Source organism: Macaca thibetana, chromosome 19 (genome assembly GCF_024542745.1).
Source record: "Macaca thibetana thibetana isolate TM-01 chromosome 19, ASM2454274v1, whole genome shotgun sequence".
Lineage (NCBI taxonomy): Eukaryota > Metazoa > Chordata > Mammalia > Primates > Cercopithecidae > Macaca > Macaca thibetana.
The window spans coordinates 12716387-12723160 of record NC_065596.1 but is presented as its reverse complement, the minus strand read 5'-3'; the positions used below and the strand labels follow the sequence as shown (position 1 = coordinate 12723160).

General features: G+C 44.9%; 1 protein-coding gene across 2 annotated transcripts in view; it reads right to left on the bottom strand.

Moving 5' to 3' along the window:
- ECSIT (ECSIT signaling integrator) overlaps nucleotides 1-6774 on the bottom strand; it is a 385922-nt gene that overhangs the window by 122916 nt on the left and 256232 nt on the right. The gene's annotated exons all lie outside the window — the stretch shown is intronic.

Genomic DNA, 6774 nt, shown 5'->3' with positions numbered 1-6774 from the left:
TCTTTCTTTTTTTTTTGATAAGGAGTCTTGCTCTGTCGCCCAGGCTGGAGTGCAGTGGCACAATCTCAACTCACTGCAACCTCCACCTCCCAGGTTCAAGCAGTTCTCCTGCCTCAGCCTCCTGAGTAGCTGGGATTTCAGGTGCACACCAGCACGCCCGGCTAATTTTTGTATTTTTAGTTGTGACGGGGTTTCACCATGTTGGTCAGGCTGGTCTCGAACTCCTGACCTTGTGATCTGCCTGCCTCGGCCTCCCAAAGTGCTGGGATTACAGGCATGAGCCATCGCACCCGGCCAGGTCGATTGATTTCTATTCAAGGAAGCAAGATGATTCTCTGTATTTGATGCAGTGATGAGGTGAACTTAATTCTAAACTTGGTCATCATAATTATTCTCATCCAGAAGGAAAAGGAATGGAGTGGAGGTAAACGTAACTCATGAGAAATACCACTCAGTCATAATAGTGAGAAGAGGGGAATTTTTGTCATGTTTACGATTTGGAACATGCTCTCTTTCACCAGTTTTAAAGACATGGTTACAGAATGCCCTTTTTTTGTCTTGATTCATCATAGCCACCAAGGAACATGGTCTCACATTGCCAGTGTCTGACGTGTTTGTCTCCAACAGTGCAAGACTTGGCCTTGTAGTGAGGGGAGGCTGGCTCCTGGACTTGTGGACCTGTTTTGCCTTACTTATTCTGTGAACACTGAAGTAGTTCCTGTGATGTACTGGACGCTGTTTTCCATTATATATCTCAGTTAAAATATGTAAATTTACTTCTTAGCAAGATGTACAATACTTTTAAAAAGCTCCTGTATGAGTCCAATGAGACTAATATATTTATGCAAATTATCTGAATGCAAGCCTAGGAAGGAACAAAGTCAGCATCAATATTCCAACCAAGCCTTTTTTGCTCAGATAATATGCTTTTTTTGTTTTGTTTTTGTTTTTTTAGACGGAGTTTCACTCTTACCACCCAGGCTGGAGTGAAGTGACGCAATCTCAACTGACTGCAACCTCCACCTCCAGGGATCAAGTGATTCTCCTGCCTCAGCCTCCCGAGTAGCTGGGATTACAGGTGCCCACTGCCACACCTGGCTAATTTTTTTCATATTTTTAGTACAGACAGGGTTTCACCATGTTGGCCAGGCTGATCTCAAACTCCTGACTTTAGGTGATCTGCCCGCCTCAGCCTCCTAAAGTGCTGGAATGTATTACAGGTGTGAGCCACTGTTCCTGGCATATATGCCTTTGCTTCTAATTTATCAATAGGCCTCTTGTGCCGGCACAATAGATTAAAAAGCAACATGCAAAAGTCAGCTTTTTGTCTGTACACTTCCATGGAACAGTCCAATCACTTCATGGAAGGTGTCCAGCAAGCACTTGTTGAGAAAATCCTTGTTGAAACTTCTCAGAGTCAAAAGCCCAGGTGTCACAGGATGGAGTAGCAATCAGTGACCAAACCATGACTGTACGTGGAGATGACATATTCAGCTCCAGATAATGTATTCACATGAGTGAAGGGTGGAGTCATTGCCTGTCAGATTCTACAGTCATTTGGATTAGAGAGGGTAATACAGAGTTAGGTGCTACTGAATCCAACCTCCTTCTCCTTCTCCCTTCAAGGCAACACCCACAGTGATAGTGCGGGCCCCACCGTCAACGTGGGTAGAGTAGAAACCCCACCGTCAACGTGACTCCAAATGTGATTTTGCCCAGGATGCAGGTGCTGTGTTGGGATGGCCAGCGAAGGTAGAGGACATTGGAAGCACAGGGTGAGGGAGATGAACAGGACACAGCTGAGCCTGATTATTGGCCTTGACTGTGGGAGTATCTTGATGCTTCACAAACACCCCAGAGAGGACATCATAGCACAGGCTCAAAGATTGCTCATAAACCAGAAGGCCACCACTTTTGGAAGGCAGTGATGTAGCTTTCTGTTTGAGTCCTGATGCTCTGTTGACAGCATACACTATTCTTCATCTGATTAGAAAAGCAATGCTGGCCGGATGCAGTGGCTCATGCCTCTAATCCCAGCACTTTGGGAGGCTGAAGTGGGCAGATCACCTGAGGTCAGGAGTTCAAGACCAGCCTGACCTGCCTTGGACCTACTGGACTGAACAAAGTGGGGTGAATGCAGGAATAAAGACACAAAAGAGTATATTTGGAAGAAGGGGTCAAGGGGCACTTTGCCTCTAGTGGACAAGGGCCCCAAGCTTTACACAGCCCTCCGTATTTATTAGGCAAAAGAGATAGTGAGAAAAACAGGTAATTGTCAGTTGGGGTTCACAGCAGTCTTGCGGACTGCATCCTTTGCACAATAGGTGCTAGATTTCTCAAGTAGATAACTTCAAGGAGCCGGGTGCCAGGGAGTGATGTCCCTCAGCAAACCTTTTGGTGGCAGGGCAGTGTGAGCTTGCCCACATCCTGCATTCATGATAAACAGTTTGCTATTTGATCATATAGACTCCAGCGGAATGCCGAGTTGGTCATGTCCCATGGGCCTTCGGCTCCCTGCATATCCCCCTTTTTGTTTATGTATTAATTGAAAGAATGTAAGGTCAGGCTGGGCAGTTCTCATTATCCAATTGGCGGTCCATTCGATTTTACAGAAAACAGCATTAGAACTGTGTCATGATTCTGTTAGGCCTTCTCTCTGTGTTTGCACTCAGGCCCAGCTGGCTCATGGCTGGTACTGAAGGGACCAGGCTCATGACTGGCCACCGTGGGTTCCTCCAGTCTCCTGTTCCATGGTCACACGCACCTTGAGGGCACCCACACGGTTTGTCCATCTCCTGTAGAAACACAAGCATACCCTCTTCCCCACGTCAATAAATCCACCGGACTTTTCCATTGTCCTCCTTCTGGGGATTTCCATAACACTTTTGGAAGAACTTTCCTCTTTTCCTCTAACACTTGCCAATGTCTTTCTGCTGGAGTCTTACCTTCCGTACCAGGAGTCAGAAAATTTAAATAAGACTAAATGTAGTTTTGATTGAGATGGTAGTTGGCCTCCTATACCCCCTTTTTGTTTTTTTCAACATGCGTTGTAATGTTTGATGTGCCTGCTCTATAATGCCTTGTTCTCTAGGATTATAAGGAATTTCTGTTTTATGGGTTATAGCCCAAAGCTGTAAGAAATTTTGAAAAGCATGACTAGTATAAGCGGGTCCATTGTTTTTAATTGTTTAGGTATTCCCATATGAGCAAATGATGACAGACATTGTCACCGTACATGACCAGCTGTGTCACCTGTTTGGCATGTAGCATGCAGCATATGAGAATAAGTGAAATAAATTAAGCAGTTCTGGGTCTAGTGTACTTTTAACTGTAGCAGTTTCTATGCGACTGGCTACATGTACAACATAAGCTGAATCACAGACAATGTTGACAGGATCTGAAGCTGTGAGCTGTAAAACCTGAATGACTGCAGTTAGCTCTGAGTGTTGAGCTGAAACCCCAGAGGTCATTACTATTTTGGGACCTTTTTGGAATAACAAATACTGGAGAATTCCAGGGGCTGACTTTTCTACATGTCCTGCGTTCAATTGCTCTTTTACCAACAAAGGAAGTTGATCTAGCTTCTTTTGTGTTAGGGGCCATTGATCCACCCACACAGGTTTGTCACTGAGCCATTCTAATGGTAAGGCAGTGGGCGAAGGAGAAATATCAAATATCAATGACCCCTGTCAGGAATCCTGGTGTCCTAGCCCTTTTCTATCTGTTTTTCCAGTTACTGATATTGGGTTAGGATTTCATTGTAGAAATTTCCCTAAACCTTTTTCACTCTGATATCCCATGTTCTTCAACATTTTAAATCCTGGGTTATCAAAGTTTTCATTTGTAAGTCTCCTATCCCATGCTGTAAGTCTCGACCCCATAAATTGATGGCTATATTTGCAACAGAAGGCTGCAAAGTCCAGAGCGAGCTTAAGGTTGTAAAAGTTCTTTAATAAATAAACAGAGTAACCTGATAGGCTGGGCATGGTGGCTCATGCCTGTAATCCCAGCACTTTGGGAGGCCGAGGAGGACGGATCACGAGGTCAGGAGATCGAGACCATCCTGGCTAACATGGTGAAACCCCTGTCTCTACTAAAAATACAAAAAATTAGCCAGGCATGGTGGCAGGCGCCTGTAGTCCCAGCTACTCGGGAGGCTGAGGCAGGAGAATGATGTGAACCCGGGAGGTGGAGCTTGTAGTGATCCCAGATTGCACCACTGCACTCCAGCCTGGGCGACAGAGCGAGACTCTGTCTTAAATAAATAAATAAACAAACAGAGTAACCTTAGCTCTTTGAGTGCTAGTAAACTCACATTGAGTGATTGAATTATGTGGTCTCTACTAGCCTGCTGCTTTTCCATGTTTACTAGACCCATCAGTAAACAGTGTTAAAGCATTAGGTATGGGGGAGTGCAATACCGCTTCGAATTGCCTTTTACTGAAAGGAATCCTGATGATATCAGGGTCATAACTTAGCATTTGACTGCATTAATCATTAAGATTGCTAGCTGAAATAAATAATAAGTTTAAAAAGAAAATCTGAATGCATCTCTAGAAGCAGAGACTTAAATGATTAACCATGTGCTTAAAACCACAGGCTTAAATCTTGTAATTGAGTTTTCGGGCTGACCAAGTTTATGGACTTTAATCTGGCAGTCTTGAAAACAGTGACTCACTGGCTGGGGAACTCAATTTAGGACTCTTTTGGCAAGTACACATCACAGATTATCTGTAATCAGTGGGTTAAGACAGTCATTCATGCATGTTTTCACTACACTTACAACTTTTCTTCACTTTCTGAGAAGGACACAACATTTTTACCTTCTAACTTAACAAATATCATTTAATTAGGTTTAAAGTTCTCCTTTAAAGGGTAATGTGTGGTTTTACATGACTAGCTTTTAATTACTCATTAACTAACTCCTGGGACCTCGAATCTCTTTCCCTTCAGAGGTTACTGTTTTACTTAAATTGAATTTGGAAAGCTACCTCAGGGGTCGGAGAGAGCTAACAGTGGCCATTATTAGAAGAGGTTTTTCAAATTCTTACTTAAATCTTAGCGGAGAATCATAGTCTGGGACGTACGTAACATATGAAATTTTGCTACAGGCTGCCCACAGAGCCAGAGGGCGGCGGTGCAGGTCCTGGGCGGCAGCCGCGTTGTACTTGGGTAGGCTTTGCACGTATCTACGCGGCTCCCTCCCTCCTTTGCCGGGGCCTATGCTGCCTGCCTGGGCGGACCTTGTCAGCTTGGTCGCCGGGAGCTTTTCTGCCGCTGAGCCTTTTCTTCCGCCCACCGCCTGCTTGGTTGTGCTGTTTCGGCTTCTAATGCGTTTTTTCTTATCTTTTTATAAACATAACACCTGCTTGCCTTGCCGATTTTGCATTACTGAGCAGGTTAAGAGCTCCCCTAATGCTGCCTGCCTAAGACAGGGACTGATAGCTGTAGCGTATTCTCTGTCCTTTTTTCCTATCTATTGGAAGAGGAGGCTTAGGTAAGACCTCTGTTTCCTCTTTGTTATTTTGGCCCAGTGATATTGAGGCTGAGGGAAGAGAGGGTGATAAGGCAGGTGACATTTTCTCCCCCTTCCTTTTTTTGGTCTCTTCTGTGTGAGCCAGGGCTGCCCTAATTAAAACCCATAACATTAAGGATTTTACTGGGACCTGATGACTTTGCACCTGATGTTGTTTAAGATTTCTCCCCACTGGTTCCCAGAGGTCTAAGTCTAACGTTCCTTCTTCTGGGAACCATGGGCTTTGGACCCTGTTACTGACCACACTAGTTTTTAATTCCTTCATCAACTTAAATTCTAGTGGGGTGTGTTCATGAATAAACTGCTGTAGATTATTTGAATCGGGCCTTACAGAAATAGGAAAAGCACAAGGTCCTAAGGGCGTCCTTGGCGCGATCTCCGCTCACTGCAAGCTATGGCAGCACAGAGTAAAATTCTTTGTATTGAGGTCTCTATTTCTGCCACCAAAGGAGGCGGTACAGATGTTTCTGCAATTGGAGGAGGCGACATAGGTCAATTTTTATCCTCCCTCACCTGGTTTTTATTTTCCATTGGAGCTGTGGGTGGGACAACAGATGCTTTGAGATATTTAGACCCAGCCTGCTGTCCCGCAGAATAATAAGGAGATAATGGCAGAAGTACAGTATGAACTAAACTCCAAGTGGAGAAAACTGAAGAATCAACTTTAAAACCTTTATGATGAGCCTGTTTTAACCCTTCTCCTGCTGTGTCCTAATTTTCCACAAGAGTGCCCGCCTGTGGAAACCATGGGTTATGCCTTAATAACCATTTGTGGCTTCTGCAGGAGGTTAGTTAGTGCCTGAGAATTAACCTGAGCTCCAGACTGTCTCAACAGAACTTTAAACAAGTACACATAATGTTTTTCTTCGGTAGACAAATTCTTCCCCTTGTTACCCTGATTCAGAAAACTTCCCGGCCGGGCGCGGTGGCTCAAGCCTGTAATCCCAGCACTTTGGGAGGCCGAAACGGGTGGATCACGAGGTCAGGAGATCGAGACCATCCTGGCTAACACGGTGAAACCCCGTCTCTACTAAAAAATACAAAAAAACTAGCCGGATGAGGTGGCGGGCGCCTGTAGTCCCAGCTACTCTGGAGGCTGAGGCAGGAGAATGGCGTGAACCCAGGAGGCGGAGCTTGCAGTGAGCTGAGATCTGGCCACTGCACTCCAGCCTGGGCCACACAGCGAGACTCTGTCTCAAAAAAAAAAAAAAAAAAAAAAGAAAACTTCCCATTTCCAG